This window comes from Symphalangus syndactylus, chromosome 18 (assembly GCF_028878055.3).
Source record: "Symphalangus syndactylus isolate Jambi chromosome 18, NHGRI_mSymSyn1-v2.1_pri, whole genome shotgun sequence".
Taxonomy (NCBI): Eukaryota; Metazoa; Chordata; class Mammalia; order Primates; family Hylobatidae; genus Symphalangus; species Symphalangus syndactylus.
This window is the reverse complement of record NC_072440.2, coordinates 62703106-62730216: the sequence shown is the minus strand read 5'-3', so window position 1 is coordinate 62730216 and position 27111 is coordinate 62703106. Positions and strand designations below refer to the sequence as shown.

Sequence of the window (27111 nt, the reverse complement as noted above, 5' to 3'; positions counted from 1 at the left end):
CTGGGCAACAACAACAAAAAAACCCAACTCATCCATGTGTCCAACTCCACCAGGACAAAAACTTCCATACTTGGGAGTCTTCCAGTCCTCACCCTATGTATCTCTTCATCTGACTGTTTATTTGTAGCCTTTATTTATTTTATGTTTTTTTGTTTGTTTGTTTTTTGAGACAGTCTCGCTCTGTTGCCCAGGCTGGAGTACAGAGGCGTGATCTCGGCTCACTGCGACTTCTACCTCCCAGGTTCAAGCAATTCTCCTGCCTTAGCCTCCCGAGTAGCTGGGATTACAGGCTCCTGCCACCACACCCAGCTAATTTTGTATATTTAGTAGAGATGGAGTTTCACCATGTTGGCCAGTCTGGTCCCCAACTCCTGACCTCAAGTGATCCACCTGCCCTGACCTCCCAAAGGGCTGGGATTACAGGCGTGAGCTACTGTGTCCGGCCTATCTGTAGCTTTTAAAGTTTCCTTTGAGCTACTGACTTTAAGTGATGATAAAGTATGTCTGAGGAGAAAATAAAATAAAACATCCTTTGAAATAAACCGATGAACAGGTCTCCCTAAGGTGTGTGAGCTGCCCGAGCAAATTAATTGAACCCAAAGAGGGGGCCTTGGAACCCCAACTGGAAGCCGGTTAGTCAGATGTTCCCAATGCCCAGATTTGTGACTGGTGGGATTGGGGGTGGTCTTGTGGGACCAAGCCCTCAACCTGTGGTTTCTGAGGCCATCTCCAGGTAGACAGCATCAGAATTGAGCTGAATTGGAGGACACCAGCTGGCGTCTGCTGCAGAATTGATTCTTGCTGGGTGTGTGGGGAGAATCCACACATGTGGTTACAGAAGTCTTCTGTGATGATTGTTGTCTTGTGAGAACAGAGGCAAAACACAGTTGTTTTGTGTGCGTGTGTGTGTGTGTGTGTGTGTGGTGTGTGTGTGTGTTTTGAGATGGAGTCTTGCTCTGTCACTCAGGCTGAAATGCAGTGGTGCTATCTTGGCTTACTGAAACCTCTGCATCCTGGGTTCAAGCGATTCTCCTGCCTCAGCCTCCTGAGTAGCTGGGACTACAGGCGAATGCCACCATACCAGGCTAATTTTTGTATTATTATTATTATTAATTTTTAGTAGAGATGGGGTTTCGCTATGTTGGCCAGGCTGGTCTCGAACTCTTGGCCTCAGGTGATCCGCCCACCTCAGCCTCCAAAAGAGCTGGGATCACAAGCGTAAGCTACCATGCCCTGCCAAAAAACACAGTTTGAGTTGTTTTTCTTCACGTGACCTTATTTGGAAATACAGTCTCTACAGAAATAATTAGCTAAGGTAAGATCATATGGGATTATAATGAGCCCTAAATCCAGTAGCTAGAGTTCTTACAAAGAGACTGTGTGAGGTGGGCATGGTGGCACTCACCCATAATCCCAGCTACTTGGGAGGCTGAGGCAGGAGGACTGCTTGGGCCCAGGGGTTCGAGACCAGCCTGGGCAACATAGTGAGACCCCATTGCAAAAATAAGGAAGGCCATGTGAAGGCCACACAGACATGCAGGGAAAACATAGGCAAAGACTGGACTGATGCAGCTGCAGCCAAGGAAGGCCAAGGATTGCCAGGAGCCACCAGAAGCTGAAGAGGCAAGGAAGGATCTTCCCCTGGAGTCCTCAGAGGGCGTGTGGCTCGGCCTATACTTGGATTTCAGACTTTTAGCCTCCAGAACTACTCTGTTGCTTTAAGCCACTGAGTTTGTGGCAATTTGCTATGGCAGGTCCTTACTCTGTCTATGGTTACACATCCAACAGGTGGCAGCCCAGGGGATTTGAATCCAGGCCCTGAGCCTATACCTGTGATCTCACCCCACCCTGCCAAGCTCTGCTGCCTACTACAGCCTCAGGACAATTCCTGGCCCTGCAGAAGGTTGACAACCCGTCACTATAGAGCAAGTGCAGGGGACATGCTGTCTCCATAGAGTATCCATCTGCTTCCTTCCTCCTAGTGAATGCCCTCAAACCATTCTGTATCCTTTTTTGCAGTGGCTACCAGGAGGCTCAGTGCCACCCAGCTACTTGCTGAGGTAACATTAACCCTGAGCTGGCCTTTTTCCCTCCTGGGCTTGAACAATACCACTGGGTGGGTAGAGAAGGGCCCAGAGGCAGTGCAAGGCCAGTTCCAGCCCTGGCTGGAGCCCTCTACCTGCCCATTGGGCCAGCTGGACCTTGTGTTCCTGTCATTTGAACTAGGCCACTGCATGGGTGGCAGAGGGCTTGAGACTCCAAAGGTGTGACTGTCATCAGTTCTTGTCTCCTGGCAGGTCCCACTTGGAGCCTAGTACGTTCCCATCAGGGCCTGAGGTCTAGCTGTGTCCTCCCTACCTGATTCTCCAGCCCCCAACCTCCCACCTCACTGACTCCCTAGGGATGGCAGGGCTACCCGAAAGAATCCAGGGCAAGCCCTTGAGCTCCCACATCAGCCCTGGGAACTGAGAGGACAACATCGCAATCCCTCCACCCCATGGAGTCTCAACAAACACAGCTCTGCTGCTCAGGGTAACCCCAGGGAGAGGGGCCAGCAGCCTTCTGTGAAGAACACATGCGGGCTGGCGAGGTAGAATCATGCCCCCATGCCTGAGGGGATAGCTCTGCCTCTGGGGGCTGCTGTCCAAGTCAGGTTAGGCCAGAAATTGTCTCCAAAAGCCCACTCACCCTAGGCGCCCCGCAAGCAGGCAGAGAAAAGCCTATCCAAGGATGTAGGCCCAGACGCCACCCTCCCTCTTTTGCTGGAAAAAAGTCCTCCAGGAACCTCTCGGCCAGGGACACAGAGGGTGGGGGATGAGAGGCGGGGGCTGGGGCAGTTCTCTGCCTTCCACAGGACTCTAAGCTCTGGGCACTCCCCCATACCGCTGCCTAGGTTGCCCCTTTCATGCCTCCAGGCTCAGCCCTCCACTCCCTCCTTCCTCCCCTCCCCCTGCCCAGTATTCTCACATTTGAGGGGACAGTGCCCAGGCCTGGCTCAGCCTCTGGGAGGATATGGTCAGGATCTGGCAGCCCTCCCAGCTCTGGCTCCAGCCCTGAGGCTGCAGGGGAAGAGGAGGAGGGCTTACCGGGCTGCCTGCTCTGGGCAGGGGGTCTAGGACATCTCTGGGGCACTGTCGCTGCAGCTTAAAGCTCTGACCCGGTCGCCACTTCAGTTCAGCAACAGCGCCTTGGCCCTGGGGGAAGCCACGCAAGGCCGTCATGCAGGTTTGCCAAGGGAGGAAACCTGTGGTGCCAAGGTGGCCCCAGGACAATACTGGCTGCCCTGGAGCGGGAGGAGAGGCTGTTATGTCCAGCTGGCAGTTGCCAGGGGAGAAGGGGGTGCAGGCACAGGCCCAACAGGGGTTGGGGTTCCGTGGATGGTCAAGAGCTAAGACATCCTGCTGTCCTCTGCCTTGTCTCAGGGGCCCAGCCCCACAGGATGACAGAGCCTAGCACCCTGCCCTCTCCCCACTGCCATCTCTGGGCAGGCAGTGCTTAACCCAAAGGAAGGAACCTTGAATCTTCATAGGGTAATTAGCAGACACACACACACACACACACACACACACACACACACACACACGGGAGCTTGGCTGTCGTCCCTCACTATATGCCCTCGGACAGTGCTCAGCCCTTCCTGCACAACAGGTACCCGTCCTCACAGGCTAGACACGTGCCCCTTGCTTGGAGAAGTGGGGACTGCAGATCAGTGCCTCAAACGTCCCCCACGCAGGAGATGTGAGGGTCCCAGAGCCGGGATTGGGGCTGCAGGGGCCCAGCACGCCTCCAGCAGAGACCTAGGCTTCTGCTGAGGGAGCCCTGGGAAGTGGGATACTCCTTGAGCTGGGTGGCTCTGTACCTCACCCTGGTCCTCAGAGGAGCCAGGGCCCACACCTTACCCAGCCTGTCCCCCAACCCCTTGTCAGGGAGGAAGACTGAAGCCAGTGGCAGATGCAGCCCGCCTGCTGCCAGCCTGCCCACAGCTGGGATTTAGCGGTTAACGTGACTCTTCATTCGGTTTATTTCCCAGGCTGGGGTCAGAGGTGGGGGTCTGCCCCAAACCAAGAAGCAGGTGGCAGTAAATATTTGCCAGTGCAGGAGTGTCCATGCAGTGTGAGCAGGTCCTACACCACAACTGACCGCTGCAGAAAATATTTCTTTTTTCTTTTTTTTGTTTTTTGAGATGGAGTCTTGCTCTGTCACCCAGTCTGGAGTGCTGTGTTGCCATCTCGGCTCACTGCAACCTCCGCCTCCCAGGTTCAAGCGATTCTCCTGCCTCAGCCTCCTGAGTAGCTGGGATTACAGGCACGCGCCACCACGCCCGGCTAATTTTTTGTATTTTCAGTAAAAACGGGGTTTCACCATGTTAGCCAGGCTGGTGGAACTCCTGACCTCAGATTCCGCCTGCCTCGGCCCCCCAAACTGCTGGGATTACAGGCGTGAGCCACTGTGCCTGGCCTAATTTTTGTATTTTAGTAGAGACGAGATTCACCATGCACGGCAGATTTCTAAAAGCAGGTGGGGGCAATACCTAATGCTGGCACACGCAGCAGAACCCCCACCCCGCCTAGAATGCTCTTTGCACCGTCAAAGCGACTATTCCCCAGTCAGCACTGGGGCCACAGGGTAGAGAAGTGCCAAAAGACATCTCGTCTCGGCCGAGCTCCGCGTCTCCCCTGGAGGCTCCAGGCCCTCGGGACAGAGCTCTAGCGCCAAGACTGAGGCAGGCAGGGCCTCCTGCAGTGAGACCACGCCCAACCAAGGAACCCACCGGCCTCGCTCCGGCGCGGGGTGGGGCGGACGTTCAGCCTTCGGACCCGGACGGGGCGGGGCGGGGCGGGGCCGGGGTGGGTAGGGACGGGACGGGGCGGGGCCGGGGTGGGTAGGGGCGGGGCCGGGGTGGGTAGGGGCGGGGCCGGGGTGGGTAGGGGCGGGGCCGGGGTGGGTAGGGGCGGGGCGATTAGGGGCGCCCCGGGAGCGCGACGCAGACAGCCCGGCCTCCTGTGGGTTCGGCGCCCATCTCGCGGCGGCCGTGGGGGCGCGGCTGGGCCGGCGGGCCGGGCCTGAGGCTGGCTCCGAGGCCGGGGCGGCGGCCGGCTGCGGGCCCGCGCCCTACGAGCGCCGGGTGCGGTGGCTCGGCGAGATCCAGTCCAGGCTCCTCGAGCTGCGGCCGGAGCGCGCCCGACAGCTCTGCGGCTGCTGCGCCTCCTGCGCCAGGCGAGAGAGGGAGCCGTCCGCCCCGGGGCTGGCGGCCAGGGAGGGTCTGGGGGTCTGGGAGTCGCGGGGCTATGGGTTGTGGGCCTGTATCGGCCGGGAAGCGAGGCAGAGTTGGTGTCTGGCGCGCGCGGGCGGGTTCCGAGGCGCGACAGGCTGCAGCGCGCGGGGTCTTGCGTGGGCGAGAGGGCGACCGCCTGGAGTGAGGGCTGGATGAGGTCGGCGGACCGTGTGTGGAGGAGGGGGCCGCTGAGTGTGTCCAGGTCTCTGGGGTTTGAGAGGGGTTGTGTGTGTTGAGGGTGGCCCGGTAGCCTGGAGCTAAGAGCCCAAATTCAGGCCCTGGCAAGATGGGAGGGGCCCGGGAGGAGTGGCAAGTGAGGTCGAATCATCTTGTATTGAGAGACAATGGAAGAGGGTAGCTTCCTCCTCCTCCAGGATCCGGGAGGCAGTGGACCGTGGAGAGAGGACCCAGGGCTGGTCTATGGATGCAGCCTCACCCCAAGTCACCATGGCAGCCCACAGATGGCCACCACATGCATCACCAGTTCTCCAACAGGCAGCTCATGCCTTTAGAGTACACACTCCCATCATCTGTGCATCACAACACTCGGTCCAGTGGTGGCTCTGCTCCTACACACACCAGGTACACTAAACCCAGATCCCAAGCCCTGGGTTGTCCCAGGATGTTGGTCCCCCCATCACCTGGGCATGCCACTTCCCTCACCACCCCATCCCCTGCAGCAGCCACCACCACTACCTGCCCCATCCTGTGAGCAGGAAGTCAGCCATGCAGGCGTTTGGCTTGCAGAAGGTAGATAATTAGAATTGGGGAAACTGAGGCATGGAGTAAAGTGGTCATCCCAGGGCCCACAGAGAAAATGTGGGGCAAGCCAGGGCCAGAGCCCTTCTTCCTCTTTCCCTTTCTCAATCTCCTCCAACTCTGGGTTCAGCAGGCTGGAAAAATGGAGCTGTCCCTTTAAGAGGAGCTGTCTAGACCCACGGAAGGCAGGCTGGCAGGTTGCGGCTTGGGGCTCTGTCTGGGTCTGCCAGGCTCATCAGCCAGCCTTCCTTCTGGATCTTCCCTAGCTGGCATCTGTGGCAAACAGCAGAGCAGCACTGAATCAGCCAGACAACCAGAGGCACAGATCTCAGTCTGGGATGGCATCTGGAGTCCAAGACACCAGTTGGACATTTTAGCTGGGAAACTGGAGGGAAAGAAGGGTCCTCAGAGACCAGCTAGGTCACCTCTTTGTGTCTCAGAGGTTGGGATTTGAGGTCCAGCGAGGGGCTTGTCCTGCTCCATAACCTGCAGGGGCCCTGCAGCTGTGACCCACGGACTCCTCTGCCTGGCCCAACTTCCTGTGCTTGGGACCCACGCACAGAACATATCACCTATGGATTGGAGAAGGCCCACATGGGGTCTAGAGGCCCCTCCTGGCTGTGGCTGCCCCATCAGCTGTCAACGTGTCCTTTAAAGAGACCCTCTAGGCCGGGCACAGTGGCTCACACCTGTAATCCCAGCACTTTAGGAGGCCGAGGCAGACAGATCATCTGAGTTTGGGAGTTCGAGACCAGCCTGACCAACATGGAGAAACCCCATCTCTACTAAAAATACAAAATTAGCTGGGCATGGTGGCGCACGCCTGTAATCCCAGCTACTCAAGAGGCTGAGGCAGGAGAATTGCTTGAACCCAGGAGGCGGAGGTTGCAGTGAGCTGACATCACACCATTGCACTCCAGCCTGGGCAACAAGAGCAAAACTCCGTCTCAAAAAAAAAAAGAGAGACCCTCTGAAAGAGTGTTCAGCCCCACACCAGTCCTGTGGGAGTAGACAGGAGGAGAAAGTGGAGGAGTGAGGCAGGAAGGCCAGGGCAGGTCTGTGCAGGCGGTGGGGTGAGTGATGGGTAGGAGAGGAGGCTGGAGGCCTGAATCTTGGCAGGAGTGGTGGGGAGAGAGAAGGGATGACTAGGTGAGCTGGGGGAGAGGGAAGGACGGAAGAGTGCTGGGGGGTTCCAGAGCTTCTGGCCCCAGTGCCTGGGAAGATGGGCATGGAGGCGCCCTATACTGAGTTGGGGCATGGGTGGTGAGGTCGGCTTCAGGGTAGCATGCCTTTGAGACATCTGAGAGAGAGGTCTGCCCCAGACCTCTGGGAAGGATCCAGACCTGTCTGCAAACAGATGCTGGCCACAGCTCAGGAAAACCAAGGGATAGGTGGGAAGGGAATGCTGGGGGACAGGGGAATTTGAGGGGTCATAAGAGGAGAACACCTGCTGCCAGCATCAGTATATTAGGCTGGCCACTAGCTAGAGCAAGCATGAGCTGTGCTTTGTAGGACCCTCAGAGTCCTGGGCAGACCCATTTTCTGTGTGGCAGCACTGTGCACCAGGCCTGGGGACCCAGGCAGGGGAGACTCTAGCTGGGCAGAAGTCATACAGGGACCCCCCTCCGTAAGAGGAGAGACCCCAAAAAATCCCATTGACAAGCCCTAACCCCAGAGAAGGCAGTGTCACAGCACAGCACTTTACCTCGAGGGAACTGGTCTAAGGGTTCTGGGATTCACTTATCACTTCCGAGCGCTCCCATGTCCCTCCCCTCTACTTATCCAAAGAGTCCACCAAGGCCAAGTGGCTCACACCTGTAATCCCAGCACTTTGGGAGGATCGCTTGAGCCCAGAAGTTTGAGACCAGCCTGGGCAACATAGTGAGACCCCATCTCTACAAAATTTATTTTAATTAGCTGAGTGTAGTCGTGCCTGTCTGTAGCCCCAGCTCCTCAGGAGGCTGAGGTGGGAGGTTCCCTTGAGGAGGCAGAGGTTACGCTAAGCCAAGATCACACCACTGCACTCTAGCCTGGGTGACAGAGCGAGACCCTGTCTCAAAAAATAAATAAATAAGCAAAAAAAGAAAGGGGCCACCCACCACTGGACAGTTGGCCCGTGGCCACCTGTGGGGAGAATCTAGCCAGCCTTAGGGAGGAGATGGAGAGACAGGAACGGGCATAAGCAGCATCTGGCTGGCTGGGGTGGGGCCTGGAGATGGGAGACCCAACGGGATCACTCAGCTCTCTCTTCACCACTCACAGGACCTGGGCCTTGAGAGAACCCTCCTTCCCGACATCCTCTACAGAGATGTGGCCTTCCTCAACCTGGTCGACCCCATCTCCCATGACCTGCTTGTGAACCTGGCCCGGGACCTGCAGTGCCCCAAGAAGGTGAGGCTGGCAGGCACGGGCGCTGGGCTGGGCACTGTGGTGGACAGGGGCCAGCAGAGCCCAGGGCTGGGGACTGGGAGGCTAGGTCCTTCTGCGGCTTGCTGCGTGGCCTTAGGCAAGTCACTGTCCCTGTCTGAGACCTGCTGCCAGCATCAGTATATTAGGCTGGCCACCAGCTAGAGCAAGCATGAGCTGTGCTTTGCAGGACCCTCAGAGTCCTGGGCAGACCCATTTTCTGTGTGGCAGCACTGTGCGCCAGGCCTGGGGACCCAGGCCAGGGAGACTCTAGCTGGGCAGAAGTCATACGGGGACCCTGCGGGTCACAGACTGTTCTGAGAAATCCACCAACGGAAACAAACTCCCAGCCTCTGAGTTCCTGGGCCAGAAGAGAGCTGCTCTCGGCTAGAGCCACCGTCTGTCCACCGGTCTCCATCCTGTACAGACACCCTTGGGGACGGGTGCTCACTGCTTTCCCCCACAACAGCTGGGGTCATAAGCAAGGCCCTCCTCATTGCTGGGGTGGAGTTTGCCACCTGCAGCCTCCACCCCACAGCTGCCCAGAACCCCACTCTGACGGCATCTGCAGATGTCCTGCCATGAGCATCGACACAGCCCCAGGATGCGTGGCTGTGACCAGCCACCGGACCCAGACTCCTAGTCACAGTGAGTCCCCCATCAAAGCAAGGGTATCCGCTCTGGGCCCTGCCAGCTCTGAATGCCCAGGTCTGTGCACAGTCGGCCCCTAGGACTCTGCGCCTAGCCCACAGCCATCACAGGAACGGCCAGGGCTTGCAGCTGCTGTGTGTGCCGCCTGCTCCTGGGGCTGTTCACAGAGGGACTGGATAAAGGATGCAGTGGAGCATGCTCAGTGCCAGCTTTGTGGGCCGTGCACCCTGGATTCCACCCTGAGCTGGGCCTCTGCAGGAGCCCAGTTAGGACTAAGAGAGAGCCAGGTGGTGGTGCTGTAAAACATTACATCCCTCAGCCCTGTCAGCCCAGACCCAGACCCCGCAGGTGCAGTCTCGCTTGGAGAGTGAGAGGAAGAAGAACATGCTGACCTGGCTTGTTCCTACTCCCTGGAATTGGCGTCAGTGGAGCAGGGCTCCCTCGAGGGGCCTGGTCTGGCCTCCTTCTCCTGTGGCAAGTCCCCGAAGGGTGCTGAGGGTGGGCAGGCAGCCGGCTGATAGCCCGAGACGCTGGCCCTGGGCCTGAGGACAGGGAACAAGGGCCCATTGTCTCTGCTTCCTCCCGCCGGGCACTGTGGGACTGGACCAGCCTGTCCAGCTCCCAGAGGGCAGCCTCCCCTGGCTCTGTGCCAGGCCACAGCCGGGTTGGGGGGTGGGAGGGGGAGGCCCTGGTGGGCAACTCGGTGATGCATGGTGCACGGCTGTGCTCACACACACACTTGGCTGCCCAGGCCTCTCCCCAAGGCCCTGAGGTGGGCAGGAGGGGCTCAGATCCACCATAGTGACACTGCCGTCCCACAGGACTACAAGCTGTGGAAGTCCTCAGACAAGATCTGCCAACAGCTCATCTACCACCTCACCCCTCACTCAAAGCAGCAGCAAGGGTCCAGCCTGCGCCAGAGGAAGACCCAGAGCTGGTAAGGGTAGCCCAGCCAGTGCCCCTCCCCACTGCTGCTCCAAGGTCCCTTCTCAGGTTGACACCTGTACTCTCACCAAGAGGCTGGTGCTGAAATCCCACGTGGTGAGGCCCTCACCTGGTCCGCATGAGGGCCCTACCCTGGAAGTCAGCCTGGCCTGTGGCAGCAGATGCTCCCCAAGCCAAGCTGCACCCTCTGAGTGACCCGTTTGCCATTTCCCACAGGACGGTCCTGCCTCCTGCCATTCACATGTCCCTCAATCCCTGGCCTGTTACACGGCCTGGACACCCCGCCCCTCCACCCAACAGCCAAGGTGACCTCAGCAGGCATCTTCAGCTGAGACTTCCCAACAGGTGGCAGGGGAGGCAGATTCTGGATCGTGATTCTCATTTTAGAGGGAAGGAAACTGAGGTTCAGAGAAGTGGCTTGCCTAAGGCCACACTCTACCCTGATTTTCTTGTACCCTGTTGGGAATTCTTTGCCACTGCCAGGCTGCCTAAAGCTGAGGCTTCCGTGGCTGCCCAGTAGCTCCCTCTGCCATGGGTCCCTCTCAGACACTCCATCCTGGAGTGACTGCATCCATGGAGCCTCACACATAGGCGCAGTCCAGAGCTGGCCACAGGCACCCAGGCCCAGGGGCCTGAACTGCTGCCGGGCGCTTACCCTAGCAGGCCTCCCCGTCTGCCCTCCACCCCTGTCCCACCTTGGGCCTAACAGGCCACGCTGAGCTTGGACCCCACAAGGTTGTTTCCTGCCATGGCTGGTGGGGGTCCTGAGGGTGTGCTCACTGCTGTCAGTCCCCCAAAAGGCCTGTCTGCCTAGTGAGCTCTGTTTAGATAACCGGGGAGAGACCTAGAGGGTTGGTGGAGGGAGGTCCTTCTCAGTCTCTGAACTTCCCTTCTAACTGAGAAAACACAGGGAGCCCTCCCCCAGGGCATGTCCCCAGCCTGCACACCCAGGACCTCCCCTCTCACTACCCTGGGCCTGTCCCTGTCTATCCCCGGTGCCCTGTACAGCCTAATAGCTGTCCCTTTGTAGGAGAATTGCTCCCTACCCTAAAAGAATCGAACTCAGAAGGGGCACAGGGAAAAAAACATGTGGGCTCAAGAGTCAGAGCATCTCAGTTTGGGGACCTGGTTCCCTGCTTAGTGGTGTGTGGCCATGGAAGAGTTACTTCACCTATCTGAAAAATAAGTGAGATGTCAATAAGACAGGTGTGGGATGCTGGGCACACAGTGAGATTTCAAATAATAGTTCATGAAGATAGAGCCTTACTGTGTGTGTATTTAATCCTCACAACAACCACGTCCCATTTTCACCAAAGGGGAAACTGAGGCTCTGAGCATTGCCCATGGCCACCCACTTAGAAAGTGACAGTTGGCCCAGTTTGGCCCAGGCGCAGTGGCTCATGCCTGTAATCCCAGCACTTTGCGAGGCCAAGGCAGGCCGATCACCTGAGGTCAGGAGTTTGAGACCAGCCTGACCGTCAGAGAGAAACCCCATCTCTACTAAAAATACGAAATTAGCTGGGCATGGTGGTGCATGCCTGTAATCCCAGCTACTCAGGAGGCTGAGGCAGGAGAATCATTTCAACCCGGGAGGTAGAGGTTGCGGTGAACTGAGATTGCACCATTGCACTTCAACCTGGGCAACAAGAGTAAAACTATGTCTCAAAAAAAAGGAAAGAAAGGAAGGAAGGAAGGAAGGAAGGAAGGAAGGAAGGAAGGAAGGAAGGAAGGAAGGAAGGAAGGAAAGAGATAATTTGAACCTGGCTTTGCCAGACCGTAGGCCTGGGCTGTTCCCAACAGGTCACTGTGGTCAGTGGGGGGACTGCCTGGTTGTCTAGTCCCTCCCCACCTGCCACCCTCCGGTAGCCTCAGGAGCAGCCTCCAGAAGACTCCGCTGGCAGGGGAGACTGGACCTTTCAGGCATCCCGCTGTCGACACAGGACGTGCAGCACATCACACGCTACCTGAGCAGCCATGGTGCTGTGCTGGCGGTGCTGGACCTGAGCTTCACGGGCCTGAGTGATGAGCTGCTGCACCTGCTGCTGCCCAGCCTGTGGGCACTGCCCCGCCTCACCCAGCTCCTGCTCAATGGCAACTGGCTACGCAGGCCGCTGCTCGCGAGCTCACTGATGCCATCAAGGACACCACCAAGTTCCCTGCACTGGCCTGAGTGGACCTGGGCAATAACGTGGATGTGGCTTCCCTGCCCCAGCCCCTGCTGGTCAGCCTGCACCTGCGGCTGAGCCAGCGCACCTCATTCCCCACCATCTAGGAGGGCCTGGACCTTGAGCCTGAGGGTGGTGCGGCCGGGGCCACCACTCGTGCCTCCACCTGGGACTCCACAGCTACTGGGCTGGGACCCGAGCCCCAGGCCTGCTGCCCCAGGTGACCCATCACCCACCTGGCTCATTGCTACTGACTTGTGATGCTCTCAAGCACATGATAGTGGGCGATGAAGGTCGAGGAGGACTTACAGGCCGCCAGAGATCCAGTGCAAATGCTCAGCCTGAGATTAAGGGGACAGAAGGAGAATGGACTCATAGGTGGCCAGGTGGCCAGCCCCGGCTAGAGGCTCAGCCTTCCTTCAGTGGGAGGGGCCCCAGCACCCACAGTGTGGACCCGGCAATGAAGAGTGACACCCACCTCTGCTTTTCTGCATCACCAACCTCAGGGTCACTGAGCAACAGCCCTGCGCTGCTGGGGTGGGGAGAAAGGGTGGCTGTGTCTATCCAAAAGGGAGGGACAAAGGTCACACTGACTTTCCCCCAGGTGCTCTTTGGCCAAGTCCCCCATGGAGTCTAAGATGTGGGGATCCTGGGTCCATCCCTGTGGGCTGGGGAGTTAGAGGAGGCCTCCAGGGAGCAGGCCCTCACATGTGGGCAGGGCTTGGGCTCCTTGAGAAGGGGAGCTGCGAAGGAGCGGGTTGGGAGCCCCAGGAGGAGCAAAGCTCTACATGGAGCCCCACAGCAAGCTCACGTCTGAGCCCAGGCTGCCAGCCTCGCCACCAGGGCCCTCTGGGCAGGGGACAAGGCTGCACAGACCAGAGGCAGGGGCCACAGCCGACTAAGTGAGAGGACTTGGTGCCTGCCTCCCACAGGGTACAGTGCTGCTTGCCACCCCCAGTACCCAGCCCCAGGCCTCCTGTATTTGGCGAGGGGCAGCTCTGTGGGGTTAGGAGACACAGCAAGCCAGAGACAAAAGTGCTTGTGTGTTCCCTCCAGGCCCTGGGGGTCCCCGTGTGGGAGAGCATGCAGGGGGTGGAGGTGCGCATCGTCAGCAGCAGGGGGCCTTGGGGGCAGAGTAGTCCTAGGGCTGCCCCTGGCGGGGGAACTGTCTCCCTTCCTCCCCAAGCACCATCAGGGTGGGCTCCCAACCAGAAGCCTAATGCCACAGTCACCCTCAGCCCTGTGTGAGGAGTTACAGTTCAGCCCAACTAGAAGACAGGCAGGGCAGGTGGGAAAGGAATTTATAGATGTCCGGGGGGATACTGAGGCCCAGAGTGGGGAAGCCATGTGCTAAGCCAGGAGGTAAGGTTTGAGGGCAGTGGGCCTCTGCTAGATGAGGAGAGACTCAGCAGCAGAGGGGGGCTCCAAGGCTAAGGAGGAGGCAGAGGTCCTCCTGGGCCTACACACCCCAGCCACCAGCTCTGACTTTCTCTCACAGCCATGGCCCACAGGGGACTGTAAGTGGCGCATCCATCCCGTGTTGCATGGATTCCAGCACATTCCCAGTCTGGCTGGATGCATAACAGCTTCTCAGGGCAGAAGGAGATGGCCAAGGAGGGTGAGGACAGGATGGTGCTGGGTCCCAGGACTGGGATGGAGGCAGTGAGGAAAAGGATTTTCCTTAGACCCCACTGATCTCACTGCTTTAGGCAGACTTCTTACCCAAAGGCTTTGGAGAGATTGGAGATCTCACAGTTCAGCCCCGACCTGCTCCTGACTTGCCGTGGGACCTGGCCAGGCCTTTCCCTTTTTGGGATCTCTGCTCCCTCCCCTCTGTTAAATAGGACTTTCAGCTCTCAGCACTCCATCCTGGGGTCCAGCTCCCTCCCAGCTCTCCTTGTTGTAGGGACTGGCCCTGCCCAGCAGCTCAGAAGCCATAGAAGTGTTTCCCTATGCCCCTACTCTGGAACAGGGTGTTCAGGCTCCCCAGAGTAAGGCAAAATGGGGTAGATGGTGGGAGGGGCCAGCGGAGAGAAGGATTATGAGAAAATGAAAGCTTAAACCAACATGCACTTACTCTGTGAGCAATCTATTATTTAAATCAAAACTATGAGAGCTGGCCCTGGGCCAGGCAAGCTGATAAACCTGTCACATAAGCAGGCTCTCCCTGAAACTCCTGTTGGAGAAATGCCAAGCTCTCTAGTCCCTTGTGCCCTGCTGACTCCTTGCCCACCACTGGCCCTAAGCCAGCCCACAAACTCTCAACTGTCACTGAGAGATTCCTACCAGGATGGCGCGTGAGGACCTGAGCTGGTGTTCCAGGCAAGCTCTGGGAGAATCCAGGTGGCAGCAGATAGTTTCAGTCTCTCTGCCTCTTGGACAGAAGCACACGATGCAGTAGCGGAGCCAGAGCTGAAACAGATCAAGTGGGGAAGGTTGGCCTCACTGCCATGCAGGTGTTAACAGCTTTCACGGAGCCTTCACGACCACCAGCAAGGCCGTCGAGGGCAGGGCCACCAAGCTCCAGGAAGTGGCAGCTTGTAGCTCATGCAGCCTGGTGAGGCAGAGAGCACTGGCCAGGACAGCTCCAGCCCAAGCTCCAAACGGAGCAGGAAGCAGGTGGGCCGTACTCAGGCCGGTCCTCACTCACGCCTAGTCTAGGAGGCAGACAGGACTGGCCTTGGTCCCAGCGTGTCACTTGCTGGAGATGTGGTCCTCTCAGAGCCTGTTTCCCTTATCTTGGGAACGAGGTACACCAAGCATCCCATTATCCCACTGGAGTGAGGATGACGTAAGTTTTGGAAAGTGTCTACCGCATTGAGGGGAGGAGGGCAGGCACTCTTCAATGTCAGCAGGGCCTCCACCCAGGGCTGTCTGGGTGGCAATGGCAAGAACCCAAACCTTTGGGACTAGGCCAGAGATGAAGCCTTTTTTTTATTCAACAAGCACCTCCATAGCCTCCCTTGTGCCAGGTACTGTTCTGATGGCCTTATACTCCTTTAATTCTCTTCTCATTTGAAGAAGGTAGGTGCTCTGTTTTCCAGGTGAGCCGACTGAAGCAGAAAGAGGTTAAGAAAGGGGAGTTGTCAGTTGGGCGCTGTTGCTCACGCCTATAATCCCAGCACTTAGGGAGGCCGAGGCGGGTGGATTACCTGAGGTCAGGAGTTCAAGACCAGGCTGGCCAACATGGCAAAACCCCCTCTCTACTAAAAATACAAAAAAAAAAAAAAATTAACCAGGCATGGTGGTGGGTGCCTGTAATCCCAGCTACTTGGGAGGCTGAGGCAAGAGAATTGCTTGAACCTGGAGGGCAGAGCTGAGATCATGCCATTGCACTACAGCCTGGGCGATGGAGCAAGACTCTGTCTCTAAAAAAAAAAAAAGAAAGGAAACAACAAAAAAAAAAGGGACTACTTGTCCAAGTTCAAAGAGCCAGGAACTGGAGGAGCCAGAGTGTAAGCCCGGGTGGCCTGGTGCCAGTCTGTGACGTTAACGCCTGCATGCTGCTCCCTCTCCTACCGCCATCCCAGGGACTGTCACTGGGGCTGCTCGGCCCCAGGATTCACCTAAATGAGCAAGCCCCTTCCACAGAGGCCATTCAAAGCAAGAGAACCATCATGGTCCTCCTGTGGGGGACAGACTTCAAGCCTCGTTGTCCCTGGAGCAAAGCCAGTCAGGACCTCCCTGGACCTCAGTTTCCTGATCTGCAGCTACATGGTGGAAGCAGCCATGATGATCTGGGCTTTGCCCTCCCGCAGGATTCTAAGAGACTAGCGAAGAGTGGGTTTGGAAGTACTTCCCAGGCTGAGCAAAACCCAGGCGGCCCAGGCTCAGGGGTGCGGCATCCACACCCAGCTCTTGGAATCTTCCTTCAGCTCCCTGGGCCTGAGGCTCCTCATGCCTTAGCCTGCCTTGCAGGGATGCTGAGAACATCAAAAGGAAATACGTAGAAAAGATACTGTACTCCACAGGCCCAATGTGACCACGACTCGGGAACTTCTTTTCTGTCCTAAAAGGGAGGATATTTGAGCCCAAATAAGGTGCTTTAGGACATGAGCCCGCAGGAGAGGTCAGCCTCTGCTGATGGTCTTCATCTCGAGAATCCAGAGTCTTGGGCAACTGATCCTAGCTGCTGCTATCAACCCAGCATGGAGGTTTTTCTCTGGGACCTGGAAGGAAAGGAAAATGCACTTGTTCCACTTAGAGCTAGTTGCCAATCACCCATGAAAACTAGTATTTTCTTTTCCAACTATGCACAATTTTTTTTTTTTTTTTTTGAGACAGAGTCTCACTCTGTCACCCAGGCTGGAGTGCAGTGGCATGATCTTGGCTCACTGCAACCTCTGCCTCCCGGGTTCAAGTGATTCTCCTGCCTCAGCCTCCCGAGTAGCTGGGACTACAGGCGCCTGCCACCACGTCTGGCTGATTTTTGTATTTTTAGTAGAGATGAGGTGTCACCATATTGGCCAGGCTGGTCTTGAACTCCTGACCTTGTGATCCACCCGCCTCGGCTTCCCAAAGTGCTGGGATTACAGGCATGAGCCACCTTGCACGGCCTGATTTTTAAAAATAATGTTTTATTGTTTAACCCTTCATTGAGGTATAATTGAAACACAATAAAGTGGACATTCCAAGTGTTACAAGATTAATGTGTGCAATATGATACATTTTGCCACATGTATATACCCATGAAGCCACTATCACAATCAAGATAGTAAATATACCTGTCACCCAAAAAGTTTCCTCATGCCTCTTGGTAATCCCTCCCTCCCGCCTCTCCCTGCCCACTGCCATCCAAAAGCAACCATTGATCTGCTTTCTGTTTCCATAGTTTTTTGGGATATATGGAATCATATAGGATATAGTCTTTTTTTTTTTTTTTTTTTGAGGTGAAGTCTCACTTTGTCACCCATACTGGAGTGCAGTCTTAGCTCACTGCAAACTCCCCCTCCCAGATTCAAGCAGTTATCCTGCCTCAGCCTCCCGGGTATCTGGGACTACAGGAGCAGGCCACCATGCCCAGCTAATTTTTGTATTTTTAGTAGAGATGGGGTTTTACCATGTTGGCCAGGTTGGTCTTGAACTCCTGACCTCAAGTTATCTGCCCACCTCAGACTCCCAAAGTGCTGGGATTACAGGTGTGAGCCACCATGCCCGGCCAGAAGTACTCTCTTCTATATGGCTTTTCACTTAGCATAATTGTTTTGAGACTCAGTCACTTGTACCAGTAGTTCCTTTTTATTGCACTGGATGGTGTGTCACAATTTATCCATTCATCTGTTGATGGATGTTTGAGTTGTCTCCAGTTTTTGGCTATTACAAATAAAGCTGCTATGAAAATTCATGTGTAAGTTTTTGCATGGACATATATTTCCTTTTCTCTTGGGTAAATACCTAAGTGTGGAATGCAGGGATCATAAGGTAGATGTATTTTTAATGTTTTAAGAAACTATCAAACTGTTTTCCAAAGTGGTGGTGCAGTTTTAGATCCCCATCAGCAGTGTATGGGAGTTCTTGTTGCTTTACGTATTCAACAACAACTCAAACATCCATCAACAGATGAATGGATAAATTGTGACACACCGTCCAGTGCAATACTCAGCAATAAAAAGGAACTACTGGTACAAGTGAGTGAGTCTCAAAATAATTATGCTAAGTGAAAAGCCATATAGAAGAGAGTACTTCTGGCCGGGCATGGTGGCTCACACCTGTAATCCCAGCACTTTGGGAGGCTGAAGTGGGCAGATAACTTGAGGTCAGGAGTTCAAGACCAACCTGGCCAACATGGTGAAACCCCATCTCTACTAAAAATACAAAAATTAGCTGGGCATGGTGGCCTGCTCCTGTAGTCCCAGATACCCGGGAGGCTGAGGCAGGATAACTGCTTGAATTTTTTAAACATTAGCCATTCTTCTGGGTGTGTAGTAGTATCTCTGTGGCTTTAATTTGGCACTTCCCTAATGACTAATGATGTTGAACATCTTTTCATGTGTGTGTGTTTGCCATCTGCATCTTCTCAAGTCTGTTCACATTTTTTCCCCATGTCTTATTTTATTATTGAGCTTTGTGAATTTTTTTTTTTTTTTTGAGACGGAGTTTCTCTCTTGTTGCCCAGGCTGGAGTGCAATGGGGTGATCTCAGCTCACCACAACCTCCGCCTCCTGGGTTCAAGTGATTCTTCTGCCTCAGTCTTCCTGAGTAGCTGGGGTTATAGGCATGCACCACCATGCCCGGCTAATTTTGTATTTTCAGTAGAGACAGGGTTTCTCCATGCTGGTCAGGCTTGTCTCAAACTCCTGATATCAGATGATCCACCCGCCTCGGCCTCCCAAAGTGCTGGGATTACAAAAAATTAGCCAGGCATGTGGGTGGGTGCCTGTAAGGCCCAGTTACTCAGGAGGCTGAGGCAGGAGAATCACTTGAACCGGGGAGGCAAAGGTTGCAGTGAGCCGAGATTGCGCCATTGCACTCCAGCCTGGGCAACAAGAGTGAAACTCCATCTCGAAAAGAAAAGAAAAGAAAAACCACAGACAACCTAAGGAAGAAAATCACTGACAAAGAATTCAAGAAGGCTTCCCAGAAATTAAGGACAAGAGTCCACTTGGAAAGGGGCCTGGCATGGAAACAGACCTCCACCAAGGCAGGTATTTATACGTCATTGTGAAATTTTGGAACACTGGTGACAGAAGGGGAAAAAGAGCAGTCATATAGAAAGAATCTGGACTCAACATCACTTCAGACTTCTCTACAGCAATGCTAGATGACAAAGTAACCATACCTTCAAAATTCTGAAGGATACTAATTCCAACATAGAATTTCAGACCCAATCAAATAAACTGTGAGCACATTTTTAGACATGGAGGTACTCTCCCAAAATAAGGTGATAAAAGAAGAGGTTACACAGAAAACAGAGATCCAACAGAGGAGCAGTGTGGGGAGTGCCCAGGGTGACAGTGACACACCAAGCACAGGGAGAAACCAGTCCAGATTGGGGTGGGTCAAGAGTAATAACTGATAAATGATGTGTCATGATCTTTAGATATGATTGGGGTTGAATTAGTGACAAATAGAAAACTAAGCAAATAAAAATGCAAGAGGATTACTTTCAGGGAAAAGTTCCACGGTAATCTAGTCCATTATATGACTCAGCTGTGATCACTATGACACTGTCATATTTTTAAAAAGTTCAATCACATCTTAATAATTTAACACTGAATATGATCTAACCGGAATTACAATATCCAGGAGATGGGTGAGAGGAAGTATATTCATGGTGGGCAGGAGGAAGAGAGGATTCAAAAGATAATGCTGGCCGGGTGCAGTGGCTCACACCTATAATCCCAGCAGGCCGAGGCGGGCAGATCGCTTGAGCCCAGGAGTTCAAGTCCAGCCTGGGTAACATGGCAAAACCCTGTCTCTACAAAAAATACAAAAATTAGCTAGGCATGGTGGTGTGCACCAGTATTTCTAGCTACTCGGGAGGCTGAGGTGGGAGAATCACCTGAGCCCGGGGAGGTCAAGGCTGCAGTGAGCCATGATTGTGCCATTGCACTCATGCCTGGGGGAGAATGAGACCATCTTAAAACAAGCAAACAAAAAACCATCAAGGAATAGCCATGAAAACATGTTCATATTGAGACATGGAGGTAAATATAAACAAATCAACCAAGAGTTGGAAGGACTATTGTGAGGCAAGGAAAATGGGGTAAAGGCAGGGTAGGAGAGCTACTGTTTTTCATAATAAACCTTACAGAACAACTAGTTTTCAATCTGTGTTAACTGATTTTTCCCCCTAAGATGCAGGATATAAACTGTTTACAGGCCGGGCGTGGTGGCTTACACCTGTAATCCCAGCACTTTGGGAGGCCGAGATGGGCAGGCAGATCATGAGGTCAGGAGATTGAGACCATCCTGGCTAACACGGTGAAACCCCGTCTCTACTAAAAATACAAAAAAATTAGCCGGGCACAGTGGTGGGCGCCTGTAGTCCCAGCTACTTGGGAGGCTGAGGCAGGAGAATGGCATGAACCCAGGAGGCGGAGCTTGCAGTGAGCCCAGATTGCGCCACTGCACTCCAGCCTGGGTGACTGAGTGAGACTCCGTCTCCAAAAAAAAAAAAAAAAAAAAATGCTGGTTACAAAGCTACATATTTTAGGTTGGTCCTGATCCCCCTTCACTTTTCAGGATCTAGGTAGGGTTATAGCCAGTTTCCATTGTGTGGAGAATGTGCAAGGCTGATGCTTCTGTACAGGTCCCGGGTGAACTACACCAAAAGCCGCTTTTGAGCTTGAGGATGCAGTTCACTACTATTAAGTGTAATGTGTTATTATTCAAAGTACTGTTTACTGTAAAAGTATGATGAATTAATGGTTATACTAAAATAACATATTCTAGTACAGGGTCAAAATATGGCTTCAGGTCTACTTAAGATAGAATACTTAAGAATCACTTACCTGGGGACAAGGGAATTGTTTAAAATGCAGATTCCTGGGCCCCACTCCAGGTGTGAGGCTTGCAGTCTTCATTTCTAATAAGATCCTTAGTTGATGGTGAAAACCACTGCTTTCATTTTTTTTTTTTTTTTTTAAGAGACAGGGTCTCACTGTCATCCAGGCTGGAGTGAAGTGGTGCAATTACAGCTCACTGCAGCCTTAATCTCCTGGGCTCAGGTGGTCTTCCTGCCTCAACCTCCAGGGTAGCTGGGACTGCAGGCATCAGCTGTACTCAGCTACTTTTCAATGTTTTTTAGAGATGGGGTCTTGCTTTGTTGCTCAGGCTAGTCTCAAACTCCTAGGTTCAAATGATCCTCCCACCTTGACCTCCCAAAGTGCTGGCATTATAGGCGTGGGGCACCATGTTTGGCCTGAAGCCCTATTTTAAACGTCTATTGTATCTGACCAACTCACTGATGCTTATTCCTCAGAATACCAGTTCTGTAACCTCCAGGTAGTATCATAAGACAAAGCTTATTAGAAACTCATTAATTGATGCCAGGTTAACTAATGTGCTGGATTTTTTTCCCTCCTCTTTCATTACTTGAACAATCTGTTCAATGAGCAATATTCTAAGGGCCAATAACTTATCAGTTTTCCTCTTGAAGGCTTATGCTGTAGCTCATACCACACTGAATCCCTAGCAAGACCTCTTTTTGGTTATTTGATTTTTTCAGGCTGCTTTTCCAATTTCTGTGTTTTTGTCACAATTATTCACCCTGTGTATCTTATACTCTTTACTACTACTTCTTATCTTTCTTTAAAGACAAAGTCTTGCTCTTTTGCCCAGGCTGGAGTACAGTGGCAAGGTCATAGCTCACTGCAGCCTCACATTCCCAGGCTCAAGTGATCCTCCCACCTCAGCCTCCCTAGTAGTGAGGACTACAGGTGTGCACCACCATGCCGAGTTAATTTTTAAAAATTTTTTTAGAGACAGGGTCTCACTATGTCTCACAGGCTGGTTTTGAACTCCTCTCAAACAATCCTCTACCTCAGCCTCCCAGAGTGCTGGAAGCAAGCCACCGTGCCCAGCTGCTGGTCACCCTTTCTACATTAAAAACTATGGATGTGCCAATCAATGCTGAGATGCTCTGATAAACTCTTAAGAATCTGTTTCCCCAAATCACCACAAAATTGCTTGTGTAGCCAGTATAGGAGCCAAGGAAGTTGGCCACTAGGATCCCCTGAATTACTTTTTTTTTTTTTTTTTTTTCGAGACGGAGTCTCGCTCTGTCACCCAGGCTGGAGTGCTGTGGTGCGATCTCGGCTCACTGCAAGCTCCACCTCCCAGGTTCACGCCATTCTCCTGCCTCAGCCTCTCCGAGTAGCTGGGACTACAGGCGCCCGCCACCACGCCCGGCTAATTTTTTGTATTTTTAGTAGAGACGGGGTTTCACCGTGGTCTCGATGTCCTGACCTCGTGATCTGCCCGCTCGGCCTCCCAAAGTGCAGGGATTACAAGCGTGAGCAACCGCGCCCGGAGTGCAGTGGCGTGATCTTTGCTCACTGCAACATCCGCCTCCTGGGTTCAAGCGATTCTTCTGCCTCAGCCTCTCAAGTAGCTGGGACTACAGGTACTTGCCACCACGCCGGGCTAATTTTTGTATTTTTAGTAGACACAGGGTTTCACCATATTGGCCAGGCTGATCTCAAACTCCTGACCTTGTGATCCACCCCCCTTGGCCTCCCAAAGTGCCGGGATTACATGCGTGAGCCACCGCGCTCAGCCCCTGAATTACTTTTTAATATTTGATTACTTTTTCCAAATGCTGAACCACTAGGATATTCAGACTACAGGGGTCAGAGCATTGGACTTTATCAAGGGACAGGGTCACCTGTGTTGTTAAAGCTGAGCTGATGACAGTCCCGCAAATGTTAACTGGACAAAGTGCCACACTAAGTGCCTGTGTCTGAAGATGAATGAGACAGAATCTGTCTGTTCTCGGAGCTTCTCCAAGGTGAACTTTTCTGGGGCTTAACCTGCAACTGGCCAGGAACAGCAGCTTAAACTCTTATCAATAGCTGTGCTACTTCAAAGTACTGGCATTGTCCCGGGACACCCCACGGGTGTCAAAATTTAGCCAAAGCAAACTCCAAATGAACACAAAGTCCTTATTTTCTCAAAGGAAAAAAACAAAACAAAACAAAACAAAACAGAACAACCCCCCCCACCCAGATTTATTTAGCTTAAACATTTCCCCTGATCTAAAGAGAAAGATGTCAAAAGATACCTAGGACATATACACAAGCACCCACCCCAATGAACTCAGATAACCTGAGAGAAAAAAGGACAAAGTTCTGTTCAACTTAGAAAATTATCTTCGCTTTTGAAAGATGTTTCCACGTCCCATTCCACGTCCTCTTCCTCTTGCGGCCACTGAAAGGGAAGAAGAGAAAATATGAGGCCAGGTCAGTGTGGTCAGTGAATGCTCATAGCACAGAGTAGCCAGGGCCCTGGGACACCAGTTAGAAGGGTTCTGAAGGGTTACGTGGTCCAACACCACCCTGGCCATCGCATTTCTACTGCCCGCCCCTGCCGCCGCGTTTTATTTTTTGAGACGGAGTCCCACTCTGTCGCCCAGGCTAGAGTGTGGTTGTGTGATCTCGGCTCACTGCAATCTCCACCTCCTGGGATCAGGTGATTCTTGTGTCTCAGCTTCTCGAATAGCTGGGATTATAGGCTTGTACCACAACACCTGGCTAATTTTCTGTATTTTTAGTAGAGATGGGGTTTCACCATGTTGGCCAGGCTGGTCTTGAACTCCTGACCTCAGGTGATCCACCCACCTCGGCCTCCCAAAGTGCTAGAATTACAGGCTGAGCCACTGCACCCAGCCGACAGCCACTGCATTTCACAAAGGGGATGGAGACAGAGGGGCAGGGGCTGGGGACTGGCATCAGAGTAGGACCTAGTACCACACTCTTGCCTTCCAGTCCCACACCGCTCTCTACAAGAGGCTGGCGGGTAGCATGATGAGGGCAAAGAAGGTGGTCTGAGAGCTACAGAAAAGACAAATCCCTGGGGCTGGCCTTGGGTGAGCTGAAAAACATTATAGATGCAATGAATTAATTTTTTCAATTCTGAAACAAATATAGTTAAGTGTTAACATGTGTTAGATCTGGGAGAAGGGTTATATTATTTTTTGTGTTTTTTCTAAGAAAAGAATTATTTCAGGCTGGATGCGGTGGCTCATGTCTGTAATCCCAGCATTTTAGGAGGCCAAGGCAGGCAGATCACTTGAGGTCAGAAGTTCGAGACCAGACTGGCCAACATAGTAAAAGCCCGTCTCTACTGAAAACACAAAAATCAGCTGCATGTGGTGGTGTGCACCTGTAATCCCAGTTACTCGGGAGGCTGAGGCAAGAGAATCACTTGAACCTGGGAGTCGGAGGAGGTCGCAGTGAGCTGAGATCAAGCCACTGTACTCCAGCCTGGCAATGGAGACTCAATCTCAATAATAATTATTATTATTTCATAGTAGCAAGAAGAAAACACTCCATATAAGCTGCATGATAAGGCTGCTGTTCTCTTCTGTAACCCGGGGGTTGTAGGAGAAGACAGGCTTTGAAGCACAGATAAAATCTTCTTCTTCAGGCTGGGCGTGGTGGCTCACGCCTGTAATCTCAGCACTTTGGGAGGCCGAGGTGGGTGGATCACAAGGTCAGGAGATCGAGACCATCCTGGGTAACACGGTGAAACCCCGTCTCTACTAAAAATACAAAAAATTAGCTGGGCGCAGTGGCGGGCGCCAGTAGTCCCAGCTACTCGGGAGGCTGAGGCAGGAGAATGGCATGAACCCGGGAGGAAGAGTTTGCAGTGAGCCGAGATTGGGCCACTGCACTCCAGTCTGGGTGATAGAGCGAGACTCCGTCTCAAAAACAAAAACAAAAAAACTTCTTCTTCTTTTTTTGAGATGGAGTCTAGCTCTGTCGCCTGAGCTGGAGTACACCTCACTGCAACCTCCACCTACTGGGTTCAAGCGATTCTCCTGCCTCAGCCTCCCAAGTAGCTTGGTTTACAGAGACCTGCTACCACGCCCAGCTAATTTTGTATTTTTAGTAGAGACAGGGTTTCACTGTGTTGGCCAGGCTGGTCTCGATCTCCTGACCTCATGAACACTTCTTCTTCTTCTTTTTTTGAGATGGAGTCTAGCTCTGTCGCCTGAGCTGGAGTGTTCTGTCTCCTCACAACTGCCTCTTGTCTGGGAAGGGCAAGGAGATTCTGTGATTAGTTTTTTTGGGGGAGGGCATTTCAAAGGATTACACACTATTACATCTTTAAACTTGAGCTTTCATCCCTGGTTCCCGGCTCAAAACTCCTATAGTCCTTGTTACAGTCTTTTGTTATAACATTGGGGCACTTTAGGCCTCAGAAGCAGGACTCAGGAGACAGAATCTCTCTCTCTTGAAACTTCTCTTGCCCTCCTTTCACCTGCCCAAGGCAGGACCCTAATCTGATTGTGGGTCATAAGACCTCACTCCACAGAAAGGTCCTGCCCTACACCCTGGAGGAACAAATGCCACAGAGAGAGGCCAAAAAGAATCTGGACAGGCCTTGCGGGGTTTCCCCACCCCGTCTATTAGTGTTAGATCACACCCATTTTGTCTAATGGCATTTCCACATGGTTGTCCATCCTTTAATCATGACTATCCAATGAAGTCTCCATAAAAGGCCCGAGAGGGCAGGGTTAGGGGAGCTTCGGGACAGCTGACCATGCGGAGCCTGACAGGAAGGTGAACAAATGTGCCAGGAGGAAACTCCATGGGGCTAGAAGCTCTTGTGCTTGTGACCCTTCCAGATCTCACCCTATGCATCTCTTCATGTGGCTGTTTATTTGTAGCCTATAAAATATCCTTTGCAGCGAGAAGAGGCAAAAGGCTGCATCCGCTCAACCCTGCAGGGTCAGGAGAAGCCCCTTGGGCATGACTGCCCTTCAGCCACCAAGTCCTCTATCCCACAGGCGGGGGTCCTCAGAAGGCCACGGTAGCCGGAGCCCTCGACCTCTCTTGGCTCCCCAGGGTGTCTGTGGACAGCGCGCCTTCTGGGGGCCCTGAGGCCTGCAGAAGAACCCCTCTTGCTTGCCTGGACTGGGGTGGGGGATATGGCTGCCAAGAGTCTCATTCGAGGCCTGGTAGGGAATGGTGCAGGGTCTGAACTTGACCCTTATCACTCTCCCAGGGGCTGCAATTGAGACCCCAAAGAGAGCTCCACCCTCAGGGCAGAAGGCAAGGGCTGCTCCCCTCCTTTCTGGGGAGAGGAGGAACATTTCGAGCAGGGGTCCCAGCAGCAGGGAAAGGGAAGTGGGGGTGCACACTGCGAGGGGCTGTGGGTGCCGGGCCCAAAGCATCTCCTATGGGCCATGAGACCGGCGGCAAGGCCATATTTCCAGGGGCTGGCATGAAGGAAGGGTTGCAGGGAGGGACTGGGGTGGGTGCATGCACCCAGGCTGGAATCGCACTTCCCTCGCCCTTCCCCGTCCCCCGTCAAAAGAGGCCAGTCGAGGGCCAGGCCTGGGCTTGAGCCACCCTGCTGGCCCCACTCCACTAAGTGTAGTGCCTGGCACTTAAGAGCAACAATAAATATGTATTGGCCAAGGATGTGGTGGTGCACAGGGGTCGGGGGAGGAGGCCGAGAGATGCTTGCAAGTGAGATAAGTGGCAGGAGGGTTGATGGGAAATGGGGTGGGGGGCGGCCTGGGGCCAGTGTCCTGGTTCTGGAGTTCGGGGCTTTCCTTAGACTTTCCTGGATTCAGCCCCACCCTGATGAGGACCCACAATCCTGGCTCCCCCTCCGTGATCCTGCCCTGTCAGGGCTTGAGACACAGGCTGAGGCCTCTGCTGGTCTCCCCCGCCTCCCTCCTAGCTCCCAGCGGGTTTAGGGTGGGCCCAGCTCAGACCTCCCATCCCATGGGCTGCCCCTCCACGTGGACCCTCAGAATTTCTTCCCATCACCCCAGCACAGCCACAGATGGCCTGACAGATGGACAGAGGCTGAGCCCAGAGGGGTGTCTGCCCAGGCCTGGCTGCAGACAGATGGACAGACAGACGGGGGCACAGAAGGGCAGGGAGGCATACCTGCTGTGTGTCCAGGGCCCGGGCCAGGGGCTGTCGCCAGCAGGAGCAGGGCCCAGGGCAAGAGGGCTGGCTTCATGGTGTAGCCTGTGACTGCAGCCAGCAGTGCAGTGGCTCCGAGGTGAGGTGGCCAGACAAGCTCATTCCCCACCAGCCTGGCCCCGCCCGCCCTGCACTCTGCAGCACCGCCCAACCCTGCCCTGCCCTGCCCCACCCCTCCCCACCTAGTCCCCTCTCAAAGTCCACAGGTGCTTGCATGGACCAGCAAGGCCCAACCTGCCCCGTTAGCACATTCCTGGCCAGCAGGCCTGGGACATGGAGCAGGGGGCTGGACCTCAGCCCTGGA

At 54.0% G+C, this 27111-nt stretch overlaps 1 pseudogene; it reads left to right on the top strand.

Annotated features, from left to right (window-relative positions):
- The first annotated feature begins 3219 nt into the window (after window positions 1–3219).
- LOC129467505 (leucine-rich repeat-containing protein 75B-like) lies at window positions 3220–15588 on the top strand (annotated as a pseudogene).
- The last annotated feature ends 11523 nt before the right edge of the window (window positions 15589–27111 follow it).